General features: G+C 52.2%; 1 pseudogene across 1 annotated transcript; it reads left to right on the top strand.

Moving 5' to 3' along the window:
- Positions 1 to 1790: 1790 nt before the first annotated feature.
- On the top strand, positions 1791 to 22148 carry LOC307177385 (hydroperoxide isomerase ALOXE3-like; annotated as a pseudogene). Its single transcript has 16 exons — positions 1791 to 2007; positions 2576 to 2817; positions 3424 to 3632; positions 4696 to 4773; positions 5318 to 5441; positions 5743 to 5868; positions 8443 to 8546; positions 9084 to 9256; positions 9981 to 10117; positions 10246 to 10449; positions 10543 to 10627; positions 11042 to 11225; positions 11781 to 11902; positions 16481 to 16581; positions 17154 to 17324; positions 21839 to 22148. The product of its transcript is annotated as a hydroperoxide isomerase ALOXE3-like (transcript).
- The last annotated feature ends 367 nt before the right edge of the window (positions 22149 to 22515 follow it).

Raw genomic sequence — 22515 nt, forward strand, 5'->3', positions numbered from 1 at the left:
CTGCCCGCTTGGGGGATGCTTCCAGTCCAGGCGCATCCCACTCCCAGATGTGGCCCCACCCGTAAGAATAAACTTGTTTTGTTGGAAATTTTCTGTGTCTCTTTCTTCTGGTCTCTCTGCCTTCCCATCTGCTGCTCCGCTCTCCGAAGGAATCTCGATAGTTGCCAAAGAAGACCAGCCAATTTAGCAGAACTATTTGTAGCTCCACTCCTCCTTTCTAGTCTCTTAGGAAGACTGCGAGGAAAGGTTTCCCCCACGCAGGTAGCGTGGCCGAGCGGTCTAAGGCGCTGGATTTAGGCTCCAGTCTCTTCGGAGGCGTGGGTTCGAATCCCACCGCTGCCAGACCAGAGTTTTTCTCGAGGCTTAAGCACTCTTTAATTCATAAAGTAAATTACTTACTTTTATGAGAACTCCTGGTAGCGGTCTCACCAACGTGTATTCCAGACAGAACTTAGGTCTGCCTCCCAGCCCCAAACCAATACATAATGGAAACTGCCAAAGAAACCTCGGACCTTCATAATCGATCTCCACTTTAACATGTCGTCAAATAACATTCCTATCAAAATTAGTGCAACTTGCTATATATTTAAGTGACTTACTGTATGTTCTCCTGACGGTGTGCTACAGGCTCGAATTACCTAGCCTGAAAAGCTCAGAAGGTAAGACCCTAGTTTAATTTTCTTTCCAGATCCTTTCAGAACATAAGAGAATATCATACATGAAGCTAATGAATAATATAATAGAACATTGGTATTGAGTGAAAACGAAAAAGGAAAGGTTCCACCGAGATTTGAACTCGGATCGCTGGATTCAGAGTCCAGAGTGCTAACCATTACACCATGGAACCCATTCCCTAAGAAAAGCTTCTGACAGTATATATATTATTGTACTTCCTATTCTGTGCCTTTACATACTTTGCCATTCATAGAAGACAAAAAAGAGTTGTCGGATTAGGGTGGATACTGCTACCGAGCACCTGAAATATGAATTTAAATGTGCTGTAAGTATAAAATACTGTAATTAGTACAAAAAATGGTTAAAATTTCATTAATAATTTAAAAATATTGATTACATGATAAAATAAGATTTAGGATATAATGGGTTAAGTAAAATGTTATTAAAATTAATTTCAAAAAAATTTCACCTATTTCTTTGTACTCTTTTTAATGTGTGGCTCCTAGAAAATTTACATTCGCATGTATGGCTCGCATATGCACTGCTCTAAAACATCTCCGCTCTCCCTCCACTGTCATTCGTTCTGCCTTCTGAAAAATACCCTGACGCACTTAATACCGTTTCCTCTTAACACCAGGCAGCAATATTTGCGTTACTCTTTTCCTCTGTTATGTTTGAATGAATACAATTATTTACTCAAAAATATTCTAAAGATTTTCATGTACCGGTGGAGAAAAAGGGCAGACGCCCGAACAGGGACTTGAACCCTGGACCCTCAGATTAAAAGTCTGATGCTCTACCGACTGAGCTATCCGGGCTCTGCTACACAAGCACTTCTACTTCCTAGAAGAGTTTCGCATTTACGAAAATGCTGAGGATAAGCGGTATCCTATGCACGCGCGCAGGAGACTACAGAACGCACCTCGAGGAAGCCGGTGAAGCTAATGGCGGATGATTGCGCTTTATCGGACCCCCCTCCGTACAGCGGCCGCACCTGTTAGGACGCTGGGGGCTGGAGCGCCGCGGAGGCTAGGTGGGTGCGGTGTCGGTACCGGCAGCACGGGGGCGCTGCCGGCCGCGGGCTTCCCTCGAGGAGAGGTTTCCTCCCAATCCGGATGACCGAGACCCCAGGCACCCCACGCACCTGGGCTCTCCCGCCTACCGCCCCAAGGCCAAGGGCGGCCCGGAGCGGAAAGAAGGCCACATGGGGCCTTCAGATGCTGTGCGCCCGGAGACCACTTCGGTCCCCAGACCGGCCCTATTCCAAGCGAGAGACTGAGATCGGGCGTGCCAAGGACCGGGGACACAAGAGGGCCGGGCTTGGGGGTGGTGGTGCCGAGTTTAGGAGGTGACAGGAGGGCTGTTTCTGACCCCTGTGCAGTGTGCAGAGATGCGTGTCCGACTCGCGTGTGGTTGTAGTCACGTGTGATTTACGGCTCACGTGTGTATAGTGATTCACATGGATGATTCACAAGTAGGAATGCGGGTGCCCTGTGGCCAGTTCTGGCTGAGAGAGAGGATGAAAGAGTCTTGGGGGAAGTTGGGGAGTGGGTGGACAAGGGCCCCAGGGCATCAGTCGGCCCCTGACCAGGAGCAGATCAGTGTCCCAGTCATACAGGCGTCACCTAATCCCTGTCTCCCTCTCGGCATCTGGTCCTTCCCTTCCCAGTGGGACCCGGGCTCCTGACAATCATCTGGGTGAACCCGGTCCTGCCAGTCAGAGGGACCGGCTGTGCCAGATGCAAACAAACAACTATTAGGGCGAAAGGCTGTGGGCGGGAAGAGGGAGCCCTCAGCTAGCAACAACAGAGAGCTTCTGGAGCCAGCAAGCCAGCGAGTGAGCCCTAGAGCATCCCAGAGACAGCTGGACTTTTCCTCAAAGGCCTATCCTGACCCCCAGGCTCTGACACAGCGGCTCAGCAGCCCAGCCATGCCTGGCCTGCGGCTCACCTCCTCCAGGCCGGCTGCCAGGGGCATCCTTCCTTCCCTCCCATCAGGGCCGTGTACCGCGTGTGTGTGGGCACTGCTCCCTACCTGATGGCCGGCACACTGGACAACATTTTTGTCACACTGGTGGGCACATGTGGTGAGAGCCCCAAGCGGCGGCTGGATCGCATGGGCAGTGGCTTCGCCCCTGGAGAGAGGGAGGAGCCACCCCGAGGAGCAGAGCGGACAGGGGACCCTGAAGGAGGAGAGGGTCTTTCCTCCAGAGCTCATCAAATCCTGCAGAACTCAGGATGCCGGTCCTGACCTCATCACTACCCCTATTCTGGTCTTGTCTTTTCTGGGGATGATAAACCCTATCCAGGCAGGGCTGTGGAGAAGGAGCCCTGGGCAGTGGCTCCGGAGAATTCCACTGGCTTCCTAGCTCCTCCTCCAGTAACTGAAGGTGGGCTTTGGGGAAGGCGCTTGCCCTCTTTGAGCCTGGGTTTCCTCTTCTCTGGAAGGGGTCCACCTGCCTCTGCCAGGCCCCAGGATTGTTTGCTGCTGGCCTACATAAGGTGAGGGCTCCAGGGAGGCTAGGGAGATCCAGAATCCACTCTGCTCACACAGGACTCCTGCAGCGCCGTGGCTGCTACTGCCTGGATGAAGGATGCCTTTTTCTAATTCATGCAAAGGCACCACATGGGTTACGGTCAGCTCGGGTTTATATGTCAGACTAGGTGTCGGTGTAGTCGCACTTTTCAAGGTGCAAGGATGACGTTGGCAGTTCCTTGCCTCTCAACTGCTTGCTCTCTTGCCCCCCAGGTGCAGAAGTACAAGGTACGCTGCTCAGAGGAGCTGGGTGAGCTCTTGCTGCTGCGGCTCCACAAGGAGCGCTACGCTTTCTTCCCCAAGGACTCCTGGTACTGCAGCCGTATCTGCATCACTACCCCTGGTGGTACTCTTTGCCACTTTCCCTGCTATCAGTGGATTGAGGGCTACTGCACCATAGAGCTTCGACAAGGAACAGGCGGGCCAGAGGCAGGGGCTGGCCTGGGCTGCAGAAGACATCTGCTGGGATCAGGGGGAGCTCTCACAAGAGCCCAGGGTGTAGGGAATAGGGCTGGAATTAGGGTAACTGGAACTCAGGGCTCCCAAGTAGGTGCTTTCTGAAAATATAAGCCTCTAACGCCCTGAAATGCAGGGGCTTTCTGGGCAGTATTTACCCACCACCCCCCAGACACACAGAGACTAGGCACACACACACTTACATACACTCACACCACTCAGAAACACACACACACAGATATGTGTGCTCACCACTGACACCCTCTGCCCTTCCCCAGAGCCAATTCCTCTGAGAGGAATTAACCTGCAAGCTGAGTTACTGAATTTCAACAGGGGGAGAAGCCCTGAATGTTTAGAGAATTTAGCTGGAGAGGCCCTGGCCACTACCACTGGCTTTTCTGGTATGGATGAAGTCCCTGTGAGGGGCTGTTCAGATTCTTTCTTGAATTTGGGGGACGTTTCAAGGTTGCTGGGCTGAAGGTCCTTCAGCCCCTGGACCCCCATATCTCCTGAGCAGCTCTCTCATCTGCAGAGGCAAGACTAAGGCGAGTCCGAGCGTGGAGATGAGTTTTAGGCATGAGAGATGATGTTCTAGGTCAAGGTGAAGCGAGTGAACATCACCCTTGCTAGTACTGTGAGTTACTCACAGACTTCACTCTGAATCCCCATCTGTCATCACAGCACATCCACCCATCACTTCACAAAATATACTCGTTCATCAGTCCTTTGTCAAGTGCATATTATATGCACGGTGCCAGGCACCATGCTGGATGCTGGGAATACACAAAATGAATACGACGTGTCTTCTGCCCCCAAGGAGCCAAACATGCAAACAACTAGGAAGATTGTTCTAATCTGGGGGTGAGGTTGTCCTGAATCCCTTCTACTGATGAATGCACAAAGAATGTGGGACATCCGTGTCACTGAGGGATGGGGTTCAAGGGTTGGCGGGTTCAGGACAGGCATGCTGGAGGAGGTGTCATTTGACAAGAGACTTACCAATGAGTAATTTTCATTTCTCACGGCAAGAACTATTTGTCAGGACTCCCTTCCCCTCCTTCTGGATCACAGGAAATGGGAACTCCAGGCCCGACAGGAATGCTACCGGTGAGGGTGGCCTAATTTGACCTCTTTGCTATCTTAATCTGACCTCATCCTTAATCAGACTGGTACTAACTCTAAACTCAATTCCAACTTTGGCGGCCCAGCTCTGATCACGACCCTCATTTAAACCTAACCTTAATCTAATATTGACCCTGAGCCCAGACCCAAAATGCCAGTACTGACAACTGTCCCAACAACATCAATGAACCCACACTCAACCCCAGCTGTCCTGATGTGACCCAGATACCAGACATGACCCTAGGATTGACCAACTTCAGCCCATCCTCAGCCTCACCCCCAAACCAGCCATGATCTTGATCTCAACACAAACCCAACTCTAAACCAGTGTGGACATTCATGTCATCCTCAAATGCTACCCTGATCTGAAGCTTAGTGCCTTCAGGAAAAAAAAAAAACAACTTTAATTCTTTGTCATCTACCCAGAAAATGGGTGGTTTCTGGGAGTTTTAAAGTCATATCTTTGAAAGCTAAGGTTCCTGTTTACCCTAAGCTTCACTTGCCACCTCTGACCTCTTTCCCCTGGAAGCTGGAAAGTCTACGCCTGCCCCTGGCTTCCCGGGCATTGTAGACGTCAGCAGCTTTGAGGAGGTGGAGTCAGATAAGAAATTTGCTTTGATCAAGAGGGTGCCTTGTGCAGACCAGGGCGACAGGTGAGGGTGAACTGAGATTTGGGGAAGAAGCTGGAGGGGAGTGAAGGGTCTGTTGTGAGGACTGGGTGGGCGGCCTGGAAAGCAGCATCGGTGACAAACGCAGTTTAATTCAAGTGTCTGGAGAAGAATGGGTGGGGATGGTCCCTGGGGTCTGGCAGAGAGGAGGGGAGAGGGCAGGGGAGGAGCCTGGAGTGAGGGGAGGCCTGGGGATTCTGGGGGAGGAGAGAGGAGAGGAATTAAGGGGAGTGGGCTGCAGGTCCCTCTGACTGGTTTCTGTCTTTCTGCTCCCTCCACTCCCCAGCAGTGGGAATAGGTACCTGCCTGGCTTTCCCATGAAAACTGACATCCCGTCCTTGCTGTCCATGGAACCCAATATTCGCTACTCGGCCACCAAGACAAGCTCGCTGCTCTTCAACGCCATCCCTGCGTGAGGCCACTGCCCTCTCCGCACTCCTGCTCACTCTTCCTTCAGCCTCTGTCCCTTTGATGCACATCCATGTCTCTGCCCCCAGTGTCCCATCTCCCTGTCTCCAGTCTCCCCTCTCCTTGTCCCCAGTCTCCCCTCTCCCTGTCCCACCACCCCGTCTCCACTCTCTCTTTAAGCAACTCCATTCTCTAGCTCCCCATCACCACCTCTTTGCTCTTAATTATCCCTTCTCTTTCCATTCCTCAAATCAATAGAATTAATTGAGCACCTACTCAGAGCAGAGCATGGTCCCAGGCACTGTTGGTGGGACCATGTTGAGTAGGACCAGAGAGGCCCAGCCCTTAAGATTTAAGGAGGTGGTCAGGCCACCTCAGGTTCAATTTCCAGACCAAAACTTTCTAGCTTTATGACCTTGATTTTCACTTAGCCTCTAAACCGTTTTCTCATTTGTAAAATGAAAATAATATTCATATCTACCTCATAGGTGTGGGGGAGACTTTAATGTGCTAACATCCAGCACAAAATAATCTCTCAATAGAGGTTGCTGAGTAGTATTAGGATAGAGTTTTGGCCAGGAGGAACTCACAGTCTCCCTCGGGAGACGTGCAGCACAGTTAATCAGCAATCGGAGGGGTCACAAGCAGCTCAAGTCTGAGGCTGTGAGTGTGATGTGGCTGGAGGGGGTACAGCTGACATCTAGTGCACAGAGGAGGCGGGTCAGCGGGGCTCAGGAGGTGGTTGTTGGGGAGACACGTGGGATTGAAGCTTTGGGCGGGGGGGCGGGGGGGGAGGATCAGTGAGGGGAGAGCGGGTGAGCTCTGGGCAGACCCAGGTCAGTATGGCAGGAGGAGTGCAGGGCTCGGCCATCTGCGCAGGGGCTGCATTAGGAGGCCCAGAGGAGGCCAGGGCGAGGAGCCGGATCCTCGTGTTCTGGGCTTTGGTGCCAGAACGGTTCTTCTGGAGAAGCACTAGTGGGAGGGAATGCAGAGGTGAGGCGGAGTGTGGAGCTTGAGTGTGTCCACAGTGGATTGGGTGCACAGGCAGACACGGGGGCTCAGGCTTCAGGACAAGGACCCGCTGAGAGGCCCTGGCAGGGCTAAGGGACCAGGGGAGCATCCCGGAAGGTAGAGTCACCTGAGTTGGTCCCCGGATGGATATGCGGGTCTAGGCAAGGGAGGGCCCAGAAGACCACGTGGACAGCCTGTGTGAGGCTCAGAGAAGGGCCCATGGGAAGAGGAGCTGGCGTTTGGCAGCCATGTGGTCATTTACAGAGGGGAGGGAGTCACTGGGTTTTAGTGTGAGGTGACTGCAGGGTGTCCTGAAGGACATGTGTGGCAGGCCTTGGAAAAGGAAGGCCTGTTCTTTCTTCTCTCTTGCCTCCTCAGCCTCTGCTTTAATGACCAAGCTCCCATCCAGTTTTTCCCATCCCCAGGTCCTGAGTGGGCAGGCGCTCAGCAAAGACCCATGGAAGGAGGAGTGAGCGGCTTAATGAGCACGTAGGAAGCTGCCCTTGGGCTTGTCAGGTTACTAAGGCCCCTGCACCCTCTCCAGGTGCCCACACTCTTCATGGCACATCAGCATCCTTCCACAGCCTACCTTACTGACCAACTGCCATAACCTCCTAACCTATGTTCCATTCCCTTCCACTTGACTTGGCCTAGCTAGTGAGCAATTATTACGAACTGGGTATGTCAGGCATACACAGCCCAGTCCTGGCCCTAAGGAGCCCACAGTATACTAGGAGCTGATTTGAGTACACTGTAGGATAATAAAGGGAGTGATGTACTTAAGGGTTTACGATGGAACGAAGGAAGTCATAGGTACTTTGTGAAAGACACACACAAGGCGTGTGTTTGGGGGGCCATCAGGCCATGCTTCATGAAGGACTTTGCATCTAAGATGCACACAGAAGAACAGATAGGTTTGATACTAGGTGGAGATGTAGCAGAAGGTTTTCTAGAAGAGGCACAGCTTGAACAAAGCCCTGGACAGGGGAGAAAGCTGACTTCATTTCAAGCATTTTTTTCTGATTATAAAATAGTACATGCTCATTGTAAAATAATTAAAACAGTACCGACATCCACAAAGTGAAAAGTGCCGGCCCGTAGGTTGGCAAGCCCACTTTTACTGGTTCAGTGTACAAAGTACATCTCTGGCTATGTTTAGCAAGAAGGCTGTGACTGGACTGGTTAGTGCAAAGGGTGGGAGAAAAAGCTAGAAAGGTTGTAGAAATCAGCTGGTGGGGAGCTTCCTAGGCAGCCTGAGCAGTTGGGGCTTTGTCATGTGGGTGGAGGGGGACCAGGGAAGGTCTGTGACAAGCTGAGAGCTTGGAGAAAGCAGGACGAAACACCAACGAGGAGACTTGTCTGCACCCTGCACGCCACCTTTGCACACACATGTGGAGTCACCCCTACAAAGCCTCAAGTAGCCTCTAGACTTTTCTCCCATGTGGACTGTTAGGTACCTCTTCTCTGGGCGCTGACCTCGTCTGATCCCTCCAGGCCTCTAGGCTGGGGGCACAGTGCAGTTGGCAGCCCCTAGCCCCCCTGCCCACCCCCACTTCCCCTCCCACAGGTCCCTGGGCATGAAGGTTCTGGGTCTGCTGGACCGTAAGGGCTCCTGGAGGAAGCTGGATGACATCCGGAATATCATGTGTTGCCACAAGACCTTCACCTCAGGTGTGCAGAGCCAGGCAGAGATGTCCATCCTCCACCCTACCCCATACTCAGACCCCTCCGCCCCATCCTGGGAAAGGGCCTTCTTCTGGCCCTCTCAGGGGGACTGCTGGATCCCAGAGGGAGGGGCTCCTGGCTTCACTGGTGGCAATCTCCCAGATTCCCCTCAGGAACCAATCTCTCCTCCCTCTGGGAGGGGACAAGAATAAGTGAGTGGGGACAGAGAGAGGGTCACGGGTCACTTAGGAGTCCTGATCCTGATCAGATGCACTTGCCTCTCTTCCCCTACCCCTGCCACCAAGAGTTCTGGGCTTTGGGGCCAGACTTTGGTTCAAATTCCTGCTCTGCCACCCAACTGAGCAAGTCACTCTACCTCTTGGAATTTCGGTGTCCAGTGTTAAACTGAAGATATAATTATACCTACTCTCATAGGATTGTTGGAAGGAAAGGCTAAACCACGGTGATGAGCAAAGGGCTGGGTTGAGCATGATCTAGTGAAGCAGTTTCCAGCTCAACTGGCCCCCCTCTGTTGTCCCCTAGAGTACGTCACTGAGCACTGATGTGAAGACCACTTCTTCAGATACTAGTACCTGAACGGTGTCAATCCTGTCATGCTCCACTGCCTCTCCAGCTTGCCCAGCAAGCTGCCTGTCACCAGTGACATGGTGGCCCCCTCGCTGGGACCAGGCACCTGCCCGCAGACAGAGCTAGAGGTGGATGAGTTGTCAGTAGGGAGAAGGGATGGGTATGGAGGGTAAGGGTGGGATGGCTGCATCCAGCCTGCAGGCCTCGACCCCCAGCCCTGCGCCTTTAAGTAGAGCAGATATGGGTGAGAGCCAGATGGGGCTCAGGCTTGAGGCGTGAGATGGGGCCTGCTGAAGTGGTATGAGTGAGCATGACAGCCTGGAGGAGGAGGCCCTGTCCCTGTTCTGGGGCCTCCAAGATCCCAGGTGCTGAGGCCTGAAGAAGGCTGTTTTAGGACAGGCCAAAGGCAGCACCACTAGAGGAGCAAGAATGATCCTTGAGAACTAGAAACTCCGAGGGTGTGGGAGGAGATGACGGCCCAGTCAAGCCCTCAGGCATCCTCCAGGAGGCTGGAGATGGGGTTGGTGGATTCCCCTCCTGTGTTGATTTTGCTGATACTGGATACAATGAAGTCATCTCACTTGAGAGAATAGGAAGGACCAGGTATGGGGAAAGGGGGAGAGGATGCCGGCTTGTCCAAGCTGCTGGGAAGCCAGGTGAGAGGCTGCACAACGAAGGACTCAGCTGGACCTCATTCCGGACATTTTGGGAAGGGTGGGGTACCCAACACTAGCCTTTAGTGCAGGCACCAATAATTACTGAGACCCAGGCTGGAGTGGGAGCGGCCAGAGAACGCAGGGAAGCAGAACGCGGGTGGGGAGAGCACTCTAAGGCTCCGTGCAACTTCCCCAGAGGGGGCACATCTTCCTAGCGGACTACTGGATCCCGGCAGAGGTCCCCATCCCCTGCATAAACGGCCGCCCGCAGCCTCCCCACTCTGCCTGTTGTGGCTCAACCCCCAGGGGGCGCTGGTGCCCTTGGCCATCCAGGTGAGCCTGGGGCCGGGCTCTGGGGGGTTGCGGGGAGGGGGGGGGCGCGCGGCGAGGCTGCGGGGGCGGGGCCTCAAGGGGCACACTAGCAGTCTAGAGCCTCAGCCCCTTATTATTCCTGGACGCAGCTCAGCCAGACCTCCGGGCCAGGCAGCCCCATTTTTCTGCCCACTGACTCCGACTGGGACTGGCTGCTGGCCAAGACGTGGGTGCGCAACTCGGAGTTCCTGGTGCACGAGAACAACACGCACTTTTTGTGCACGCATTTGCTGTGCGAGGCCTTCGCCGTGGCCACGCTGCGTCAGCTACCGCGCTGCCACCCCATCTACAAGGTCTGGGTGACCCCCGGGCGGGGCCAGAGGGAGCGGGGCCGGGGCGGCCTTCTCCCCTCACCTTCGGCTCCTGTGATCTCAACCCGCTCGCAGCTCCTGCTTCCGCACACTCGCTACACGCTGCAGGTGAACACCGTCGCACGCCACGCTGCTCAAACCAGAGGGCCTTGTGGACAAGGTGCGGCCTCCCGGCTCCCCACCCGCCCCTTCCAAGGGGCTCCTTCCCGAGGGCACCTTGCCCCGCCCACAAACCCTGTCTCCCTTCCTTCGATCCCACCCACCGGCCCCACCTCCTCGGGCTCGGGTTCCAAAGGCTCCTAGAGTTGGACGAGGCACCCCGGCCTGAGCCCCGGCCTGCCCGGCCTTCAGTTATTCTTCTAGTTCCCACGTACCTAAGGATTACCGCCTACGCACGTAGTAAGGCCGCAACCTGCGCAGCCCATGTCGTGCTCTCATGGGTGTTTGATCCTTGGTCTTGGACTGCTCGATTAACTAAAAAATGCCCTCTGCTGAGTCACTAGACCAATCTCATCCCCAGGCACTGGGGTGGGGCATGGGCCGGTCCGGGAGCCCAGCTGTGTTCTGTCCTCAGGTCACGTCCATCGGGAGGCAAGTCCTCCTCTACCTCATGAGCACCGATCTGGCCCACTTTACCTACACCAATTTCTGCCTTCCAGACAGCCTGCGAGCCCGCGGCATCCTGGATACCCCCAACTACCATCACCGAGACGACGGCCTGAAGGTCTGGGCCTGAAGGTCTGGGCGGCCATTGAGAGGTGTGGGCCCGGGACCTGCAGCCAATCTGGCCCAGGGGCAGGGTGGACCCGTGTGCTCGTGCAGGCTGGGGCGCTTGATGCTGGGGGTTTCAGGTGTCCTCAGGCCCAGCGTGGGGCACCTCAAGGGTGAGAGTTGCGGTTGGGGTTCCTTATGAAATGGCAGGTAGCCATGGGCTGAGGAGGGGCTGGGCTGTGTGTGAATGAGCAAAGGACCGGAAGGACGGGCCGTCCAGAGGAGTCAGGGCAGCAGCAACAGCTAGGTGTGGGCTGGGGCCTTTAGGTGGGCAGGTCTTCCCTTCTCCTGGGTGCTGAGTGGCGAGGGGACACAGCATGTCAGGCTCTCCTCGGTGGCCTCTCTGGAGTGGGGGTGAGACTTGAGGCAAGCCTGGGCACTGGGGTTCCAACTGAATCTGGGGGTCCCCACTGAACCCCCATGGACTCTCAGTGGAATCTGGGCAGCTGGCTCTCCCTGGCCTGAGCAGCACTGGGCCTTGGTTTTCAGGCGAGGCCGGAGCCCAAGGTCACTGCCGTAGCAGGGACATCTCTTTCCTACAGTTTTGTCTCAGAAATCATGGCCTACTATTACCCCAGTGATGCATCTGTGCAGCAGGATTCGGAGCTGCAGGCCTGGGTTGGAGAGATCTCTGCTCAGGAGTTCCTGGGCCAGGAAAGCTCAGGTATCCCCTCCCCATCCTCCAAACCCACCGTCCCCCTTGGCCCTACCATGACCCAGTTCTTATTCATTGACAAGCCTTGGAAGTACATGCTGTTGTTAGCCCCACCAGGCAGATAAGGAACAGGCACAGAAGGCTGCACAGGTAGTAAGTGCCAGAGGCAGGATCCAGAGCCAGCGCCCAACATCTCCAAAGCCCTTGCTTTCAGCCACTACATGGTGCCTGTCTAGTCCCTGCTCGACCTTTACCACCCATTCACCTCCGCTTGCTGAGGTCTGAGGATGAGTCACATCATGTGGTAGGAGCCATCTCCAGCTGCAAGTACTAAGGACTCTGGACTCCTCTCTCATACCCTCTTACGCCCGTCCTGCCGGGTGGCCCCTCCAGCCCAATCTCTCTCGCTTTTGGCTTCATGGAGTAGCTTGGTACTGCTGTTGCCTGATTCCTCCTTATTTACACCTGTCACTGGCCCCTAACTCTCCCCTCTCTTCTGACACTGCCAGAGTGGCCTCTGAGACCCACCAACACCAGTGGCCCCCTCTCAGGCCTCCTTTGCTTAGTCCTCCCTTCCTTAAAGTCTTCCCTTTGCTCCATGGAGGACGTGTCCTTCAGAACCTCCCACTTCTTTCAGGCCTTCTGCCGCCTCCCCATCCCAGCCCTGGCCGGAGGGTGGAAGACTGTCACTGCCTGGGATGTCTTCTCTTGGCAGGGATGTGACTTTTAGCTGACTTAGCACTTTTGATGGCCACCCAGAGGAATTCCCGTTGGGGGAGACCCAGGAAGGAGGCGTGGTCTCAGGTCACCAGGAAACAGAATGAACGGCTGGTGTAGCCCTACCTGTAATGGGCTCCAAAGGTTTTTTGTGTTTTTTGTTTTGGCCACTCTGCAGCCTGTGGGGATCTTAGCTCCCCGACCAGGGATTAAACCTGCACTCCCTGCATTGGAAGAACGGAGTCTTAACCACTGGACCATCAGGGAAGTCCCGGCTGTTTTTTTTTTTTTTAAACAAAATTTTGAACATACAGAAAAGTATAGGATATGATGTAATGAACACCCATTTACCCACCACCTAGACACAGTTCCTAACATCTTGCCATATTTGATTAAGCTGTTGCTTTTGCTTATTGCTGAAGTCTTTTAAGGTAAATTACATACATTTCATATTTTACCCCTAATTGCTATGCATCTCAAAAAAACCCCCAAACAAACCCACGATGCCGCTTTTCTACACAACCGCAATGCTGCCATCATATTTAACAAAATTGACAATAATCTCCAACATCACCCTCTTACCAGTCCATATTCAAATTTCCTCACTTGTCCCATTCTCCCTCAGCTGATCCTGCTGATTCTGGAGCCAGTCAAGGACCACATGACACCTTTGTTTGTTTTGACTCTAAAGCCTCTCTCACTTTAGCACAGGCCCCTCCACCCTTTCTGAAATCACATGACATCTCACAAGGGCTACTGAAAAGCTAGGACTAGTTGTTCTGCAGAATGTCTCACCTTCCAAATTTATCTAATTGCTTCCTCATGATGTCATTCCTCTACCCTCTGTGTATTTTGTCAACCGGAAGCAATACCTAAAGGTTAAATGTTTTGGGCAAGAGTATTTCTCCAGTGATGCTGTGTTCTCTGCATCGCATCATATTGGGAGGCATGTGATGTCAGGCTGTCTCACTATGAGTGATGCCAAGTGTGACTTCTGGGTTAAGGTGGTGACAGCCAGGTCTCTTTTGGATCTTTTAAAGGGCAGCCCCTCCCTGTGCTTTGCACCCCTACTATTAATCAGGGGCGTCCTGATCCTGACTGCTTCTCCTCCAGGGACAGCTATTTTTCTCTTTGGGGTTATCTGTTTCCTATTCAAGACCCAGAGCGGGATCAACTCTCTGATCTTTCTTTATTCAACTTGTCTCTGATTTAATACATCAGGACATCCTTCAGATAGACAAACATCTCTTCCAAACAGCCCAAAGTAATTCTAGACTCATGTTTTAAGGTAAAACACATTCATTCATTAACCTCAGTCAGCATGCCTCTTGCTTCCATATTTCAAAGGGAAAAAACAAACAATATGCACTACAGAAAAATGCCCGTAGACGGTCTGTCTTTGCTTTTTTATTCTAGCCACCATGAACAGAACATTCAGAAAATTCCCACACACTCCCAGGACAGACACCTGGTCCTTCCTCCAAGCCTCTCTGCTCTGTTGCATCAGCCTCTTTCCTGTCATCCTGACTCCAAACCCTGGAGCCATCTTGACTCATGTTCCCCGATGTCTTCCTCTCTCCCTACATCCAGTAGGGTGGCTAATCCTATTGTCCCCATCATTTTCTACTGTCACCGTCCGAGTCCCAGTCCTCTCACTACTCGTGCGTTGTGGCAGCCGCCTCTCAACCCGTCCCACCCCTCCCAGCCTCTCGCTGCTCGCCTGCCAATTCAATTACTGGGGCCACTGCCCCAGTAATCCTCTGAAACACTGCCCAGAAACTACCCTGCCTGGCACACTGCTGCAGCCTCACCTCCAATTAAGTCTGCTCCTTTTCCCTCACGTTGTTTATGCCTCCGTGCCTTCCCACTCTGGCTTCCTACCCTCTCACGCTTTCACTTCATTCAACCAGTAAAATTTATTAAGTACTGTTAATATTTATTAAGTATTGTTCGAGGTGCTGGGGTTCAGCAGTGAACATGACAGACAAAAATCCTGGCCTTCATGAAGCTTAACATTCTTGTGGGGAGATACAGATAATAAACTAGCAAATATGTCAGGTGGTTATGAATACTAAGGAGAACAAAAGAGCATCAGGGGATATAGTGGGTCGAGGTAGGGGGGATTATTTCAGGTAGGTGGTCAGGGAAGGCCTCTCTGAGGAGGTGATTTTTTTAAAAAATAAATTTATATATTTATTTATTTTTGGCTGTGTTGGTTCTTTGTTGCTGCTCACAGGCTTTCTCTAGTTGCAGAGAGCACGGGGCTCTAGGTGTGTGGGCTTCAGTAGTTGTGGCACGTGGGCTCAGTAGCTGTGGCTCGCAGGCTCTAGAGCACAGGCTCAGTAGTTGTGGCATATGGGTTTACTTGCTCTGCAGCGTATGGGATCTTCCCCAACCAAGGCTCGAACCCATGTTCCCTGCATTGGCAGGGAACTGCGCCACCAGGGAAGTCTCTGAGGAGGTGATGTTTGACAGAGATGTGAAGGAAGGGAGAGAGCTAGTTCTGTGGATAACCGGGGCAAGAGTGTACAGGCAGAGATGGAGTCAGTGCAAAGGCCCTGAGGTGGGAGTGTGCTGGTGGGTTTGAGGAATCAGAAGACCCATGTGGCTGAGTAGAGTCAGAGGGAGAAAAGTGGGAAAGGAAATTAAGTTGGAGAAGGAATGAGAGCCAGATCAAGCAGGGCCATGGCGAGGCAAGTGAGGTGGGAAGCCCTTAGTGGGCTTTAGCTAGGGGTGACCTAATTGGATTTATGATTCTAAAGGATCACTCACTCCAGCTGTCACGTGAAGAACAGGCTATCAGGGGCAAAGGCGGAAGCAGTCAGATTCATCCAGGAGCGAGATGCTGGAGACTGGCGGTGATGGGACGAGATTGGTTTCTGCAAGAATTTGCTGACTTGTGCGGTATGAGATAAAGAGAGGAGCCAGCGCACGGATTTTGGCGGGAGCACCTGGACAGAGAGCACCGAAGTGGGACCACTGGTGGGGGAGGGGGAGATGGGTTTGGGGAGCGTGCGGGGTAGGGAGTTAAGCATTAGGCTTGGCAGGTGTCAAGTCTGGGATGCCTCATAGACACTCAGGCAGAGGTATCAGGTAGTAGCTGACACCCACTGCTGAGTCCAGAGTTCAGCGGCCAGGAGGAGGAGAGATGTGAATTTGGGAATCCTCAGCCAGTGGGAGGTGCTTCAAGCCACAGTCTTGAATGAGACCACTAAGGTACAGAGAAAAAAGGACCAGGGGCTGAGCTTGAAAATGCCTTCCTCTGTCTTCTTTTCTCCATTCAAAGCTCACCCATTCTTCTACCCAGGGAGGCCCTTCTCTTCCTCCAGGAAAGTCACCCCTAACCACGCCAGCCCCAGTGCCGAGCCTGCCCTGCCTGCCCTCTCCTCAAAGAGCCAAGCCCTGGCCTTAAAGCTTCCCTCTGCTTCTACCACTGCAAGCTTATAAGTAGCACCCTCTCTGGCCATCTGTCTCTGCCACTAAACCCAGCAGTGGAAGATCTGCTCCTGAGCGCTCAGACAAATCGTGGTGAGCTGGGCAGAATTAAGTCATTAAGCACTACTATGGGCGGCAGAAAGAAGTGCCTTGGTGTTCAAGGAGGGGCAGCTTGGCTGTCACGCTGAATCCACTGGGTTCTTCGGTTGTGAGCTCTGCCAACTGGGCATTTTCTGGTCCCGTCCCAGTACCCCCTTCAGAGACCACACCTTGGTGAAGACCATCCCTAACCTCAGCCCAACCCTAATCCTTGTCTAAAGACAGTGGTGGCCACATGTTCAGTACGCACGGCTCACTCTCTGCCTGCGGTGAACCCCAGCCCTGGGGAATCTGGTCCCCTCCATCTGCACCCTCTTCCCTTCCTCCCACACGCAGGCTTCCCATGCAGGCTGTGCACCCCGGGAGAGCTGGTGAAGCTCCTCACTGCAGTCATCTTCAACTGCTCCGCCCAGCACGCCGCCGTCAACAGTGGGCAGGTGAGGCTGCGGAGGGCGGGCCTGGGGGGCACTGGGTCACGCGACATTAGGCCCAGCAATGGACATGAGGCCAGAGTTCGGGTTGAGAGCATGGGAGGGTCGGAGCTGTGATGAGTTTATGAATAGGGCTGGGCACTGGGGCTGGATGATGACTGGAGTGGAGCTGGGTCCAAGCTTGTAATGGTGACTCGAGTTGGGTTGTGGAGGGAGTGGAACTTAGGGGCTGCTGTCTCGGATGGGCCGCGGCCAAGTGGAGTAGCAGCCTGCTCTGTGTGTGGGGCCAATGCAAGACCCGTTTCTCGGGTGACCTCTACTCTGGGTCTTCCTCCCTCCTAGGTGACTCACTCCACCCAGTCCTGGAACATTGGGTGGGGAATGACAAGGGGTGACCCAGGCTCCTGCCACCCTTCTGGAACTTTCAACCTTATACCCCTCCCTCTCTTCCCTCTCCATGACCCCCTTATTTCCCAACTGCAAAATCTGGGGTGGCACGTGCAGGAACAGGGATGTTAAGGAGGGAGAGGGTCCTCTTCCTCTGGCCAACCAACTCCACTGGGGTGGGGTCTCCACAGCATGACTTTGGGGCCTGGATGCCCAGTGCCCCATAATTCATGAGGCAGCCCCCACCGCAGACCAAGGGGACCACCACCCTGAAAAGTTACCTAGACACCCTCCCGGAAGTGAACACCACCTGTAGCAACATTCTCCTCTTCTGGTTGGCCAGCCAAGAGCCCAAGGATCAGGTGTGTTGGGGGGTGTCTAGGGGTGGGGGGAGTCTGCAGGGCCTGGGCAGTGGAGGTGGTGGCAGCTCTCCCAGGGAGTTTGGGAGCCGATAGCTGGCATTTATGCTCACTGCTGAGCTGCCTTGGGTTCTTCAGTTTCTTCAGGAAATGACAGTTGGTCCCCAAAGACATACACCGAAGCAAATACCAGTTTAGTGGCCGGGGCACAACTTCCATCTAATTCACCAGTTTACCAATCTATCCACCTATCCATCCATCTATCCAACCACTTACTCGTCAGTCAACCACTAATCCATTCACCCAGATATCCAGCGCACATCTGCTGGATCCCTCCCATGTGTCAACGCAGTGCTGGGCGCCAGGCTCATAAAGCTGGGTGAGAACGTCCTGCCTTCAAGAATCCTGTGGCCAGGTTGAGGAGACACACAGGAAAATGGAAAAGGGCACCACCGTCTTGTAGGAATTATTCATGAACTCCTCCATTCAATCAGGACTTCCTGAGAACCTGCAATGTGCCAGACACTGGTGGGCAGTTATGAACCTTGATGTCATAAGCTTACAGTCTAGTGACAGAGGTGAGAATGGGGCCCCAGACTTGGGAACCTGACCAAGTCTGGGCGAACCTGGGACAGCTTCTTGGAGGAAGTGACATCTCAGATGAAACCTCTGGGATAGGGAGGGGTTTGGCAGACAAAGGAGGGGCAGGATTAGTTTCTAGGCAGAGGGAAGGACTCTACCAAGTGAAGCCAAGTGAAGGTGAGAGTCTGTCGGTGGGTTTGCAGGACCATAAACGGCTCAGTGTGGGTGCGGTATTTGTTCACAGGACAGAGGGGAACCATTGAAGAGTTTAAGCCTGGGGGTGACGTGGCTAAATTTGTGTTTTAGCGAGGGTGCTTCTGTGGCTGTGCGGATGGATGGGAGCGGCAATTCTGGAGGCAGGAAGGACGGCAAGGAGGCTGTGAGTTAGGCTGGGCCAGGGGAGCAGCCCTTTAATCACCAATTACTATCACCTCCATTTACACACCACGTTACCAGTCATGTCTCTGCCCTCCAGGTCGTGTCCCCAAGCTTTCTGACATTACGTGATATCCTCATCTCTCCCGCTTGCCTCCATTTGGCACAGAGGGTTTCTCTCTCTAACAAGTTTTAACTTATCTCATGCCCGGGAATGCAGGAACTTGTCCCTGGAGGCTGCTTCTCTCTGGTCCCACCTCCCAAGGATCTGGAGACACCCATTTCTGTCCTTATAAAGGAAAAGCTCTCTCTGCTTTTTGTCTACTCACAGAACACTCTGTGGGTACTCTCGATACTCTCAACTCGATTCTTCCAGCCAGAAAATGTGTGTGAGTGCTTCCCACCACCCCAAGCAGTTCTCCGAAACCAGCTGGGTGTCCCATGACTTAACTCGGTTCTGACACTGTCCACCTGGAGATAGTGTCAGATCCCACAGGTCAAGGGCTCAGTCCCACAAGACTGCTCCTCCATTCCACCACCCTCACCCCCTTCAGGTGCCAATCGCAAGTCCAGCTTGTCATCTGAGCTTCTGACCAACCAGCTATAAGAGGTTTCTATGACCCCCTCCTCAGTTTTGATCATTTGCCAGAACAGCTCACAGAACTCAAGCCAAGTTTACTGACTAGATGACGGGCTTATGCTAAAAGGATACAACTCAGGAACAGCCCGATGGAGGAGCTTCACAGAGCGCGGTGCTGGGGAAGAGGCGCGGAGCTCCCCTGCCCTCTCTGGGTCCACCACCCTCCCAGCACATCCACGTGTGCAGCAACCTGAAAGCTCTCCAAACTTGTACGTGAGGGATTTTTATGGAGGCAGCCTTACCTAGGCATGATTGATTAAATTATTGGCCATTGGGGATTCATTCAACCTTCAGTCCCTCTCCTCTCCCCTGAGGCTGCAAGGGTGAAACAAAGTTCTCACCCTCTAATCACAAGGTTGATTCTCCCGGCAACCGGCCACCCCAGGGGCTTTCCAGAAGTCACCTCATTAACATAAGCTCCGGTGGGGTTGAAAAGGGCTTATTATGAATAACAAAAGACACCTTTAACATTCCATCACTTAATGAAATTATAAGGGTTTTAAGAGCTCTGTGCTAGGCACGGGAAGACCAAATATACATTTCTTATTATAAATCACAATGTCACAGTACAGAGAGAAGGGTATACAAGATGATGAGAGTGGAGAGTTCCCTTTCTCATAAGCCAGTGGGAAGTTCAACCCAGAAAGTTCTAACAACAACAACAACAATAATAATAGCACCTATCACTTTCTGAGGATCTACCATGCCTCCGTCATTAAATCAGGTATCTTGTGTACACTATTTCAAAACACAAAATAAATAAGTAGCTATATTTAAAATGCTTAAGACAGTGACCGGCATATAAGCGTTCCATAAATGGCAGCTCCATTTTACAGGGGAGAAAACTGAGATTCAAAGGCACCAAGCAGTCTGTCCAAGGTCACAGCTAGTAAGTAGGCTTTGAACCCAGTCTATCATATTTCTGTGTTCTGCTTTATCAGTAGTGACACTATAGTTTTGGAAATTAGATGTCAATCTGGTAAGTAAGACGTAAAGCTGATTCTTTGAAAAGACCGATAAAATAAAGAAACCAGAAACAATTCAAATCAAGAAAAAAAAAACCCCATAAATGTACAACATCAGGAATGTAAAAGGCATATAGCCACATATTCGAGAAGACTGAAAAAATTTAAAAAAAATTAAAAAGGAGAAGAAAATACTTAGTTTTATGCAAATAAATTTGGAAACCTAAATGAAATAAGTGATTTTTTTAAGAAAACCTAAAAAACAAAAAAACCAGAAGAGGTGAAAACCATACATAAATGAAAAAGGTTGTGAAAGATCTGATCCCTCTCCTTGTAAATGGACATTCTATTAAACCTTCAAAGAACAAATAATTCCTAAATCATTCAAACTGCTTGAAAGTGCAGAAAAAAGTAGAAGCTTCCCAAATCATTTTACTGGGAACCCTGATACCAGCACCTGGCAAAGGCAGTGCTCCTGAGAAGTGAGTCTCAGGTAGAGGGTTCTAGTCCCAGATCCACATTTCCCACCTATGTGACCTTGGATATGTAATCGGGCTCTCTAAGCCTCAGTTTCTTTATCTGTAAAGTGGGAATGATAAGAGTACCTGTCTTATAGAATTGTTGTGCCGTTGTGATGGTCCATGTAAAGCCCTTGCAACATCACCTGTAATTAAGAAAATAAAATTACAAACTCATTCCACTTAGCTACAACAATCTTAAAAATATATCAGTAGTCCGTGAAGGCCAACAGTAAATAGTAAAACAATAATACATCATGATGAAATCTAGTTTAATTTAGGAATGAAAGGTTGATTCAACCTTATGCAACCTAACAATACACTTCCTTACATCAATAAAGAAACACCATATAATCATCTCAGTATACGCTGAAAAAACGTTTGATAAATGAGAACAGCCATTACTAATAAAAACTCAGTATAAGATGAAACTTCCGGGACTTCTCTGGTGGTCCAGTGGTTAGGACTTTGCCTTCCACTGCAGGGGGTGCGGGTTCGATCCCTGGTAGGGGAGCTGGGATCCCACATGCCTCGCCGCCAAAAAAAAACCCAAAAGCGTAAAGTAGAAGCAATATTGTACCAAATTCAATGGAGACTTTGAAAATGGTCCATATCAAAAAAAAAAAAAATCTTAAAAAAGATGAAACTCCCTTATGGAGTTTTGATAAAATATATTTCGGAAAACATTGTCCTCATGGTGAAACCATAGAGGTCGTTAAAGTCGGGGACAAGAAAACAAAGCTGTGATTTAACAGTGTTTTGCGAGGCTTCACTGGCGCAATAAAACAAGACAAAGAATATTTTAAACAACAGGATTGTTGGCAACAGTTGTATTGTATGAGCAGTGTGTGCAGGTTCGGAGACTGGCCCCAGGAACCGTGATGGCGAACTGGTTGTGCACTGCGGTCAAGCCCAGATGGGCAGTTCTGCTCGCCACAGGATGGCACTGACTTAAGTTCACTGCGCTGTTTCTTGACTGTGATTGGCTACGCTGTAAAGCACGAGTGTATGGTGATGCTGCTCATGCTGGCAACATTGGTTGACTGGGAGATGCCTCAGACCTGGTTGTCTTCAGGGGTTTCCATCTGTGAAACTGTGAGGTAACAGGTGTATCCTTGGGCATAATTGCTCGGGCGTGTTTACGTTTGATTTCAGGTGTGTTCTGAATGTGGTTGTATTTAGTTCATAGAGCGGTGGCCCAGGGACAGGAAGGGACCTTTTTAGGGCCCCGTGGGCTGCGGGTGTCCAGGCTGCTCTGCGCAGGTCGCTGGAGTGGTGGTTTGGAGGTTTGAAGGGTTTGCGTTTACAGTAGCCGTGGCTGCGTCACGCCCGCCTTTACAAGCCACTTTGACTGTATTTGCTGGCAAATGTGGTCCTTCATTATTCTCCATCCCGTCCTGAACATCATCCTGACCCCGCACCTGATTTTTCTCCCAGCGGCCCCTGGACACCTACCCGGACGAGCACTTCACCGAGGAAAGGCCTCTCCGGAGCACCGCCATCTTCCGGAGCACCGCCATCTTCCAGAGCCGCCTGGCTCAGATCTCGCGAGACATCCGGGAGCGGAGCGGGGGGGCCTGGAGCTGCCCTATACTACCTGGACCCTCCCCTCATCGAGAACAGCGTCTCCATTTAACCCCTTCCTCCTACCACGCGGAAAGCCCAAGCGTGAGGAGGCCCAGCTTCTCAGGGTCCTCAGGGCTCTCCCGTCTTCCCTGTTCTCGGTCAGCGTGAACTTTCTCTGCACGTGGGGACCTTTTCCACCCACGGTGGCTCTAGCATCCCATGAACTGGGCCCTGAGCTGCCAGTACAGCGGTGTCCAGGGTGAGAAACCGCTGGCTAAAGTCAAATGCACAACAGGCCCTTCAAAACGAAGGAACCCCAACACCCCTTGCCCTACTTTGGGCAGGCTCCTGTGAAAGCCTAGCCTACTCCCGCCTTCTGTGAAAACTCTTCCTCCTCCCATTGGGCCCAGGTTGGGACTCTGAGGGCGCCTTCCCAGTCCTCCCCATTCCAAAACTCCTTCTCCTACTTTGCCTCTTTGTTTCCACTTTCCTCCCATCCTAGGACCAACCCAATGCAACTTCCTTCTTTGGAAGAGCCTGGAAACTGG

The sequence above is a fragment of the Stenella coeruleoalba genome (assembly GCF_951394435.1).
Source record: "Stenella coeruleoalba genome assembly, chromosome: 19".
NCBI lineage: Eukaryota > Metazoa > Chordata > Mammalia > Artiodactyla > Delphinidae > Stenella > Stenella coeruleoalba.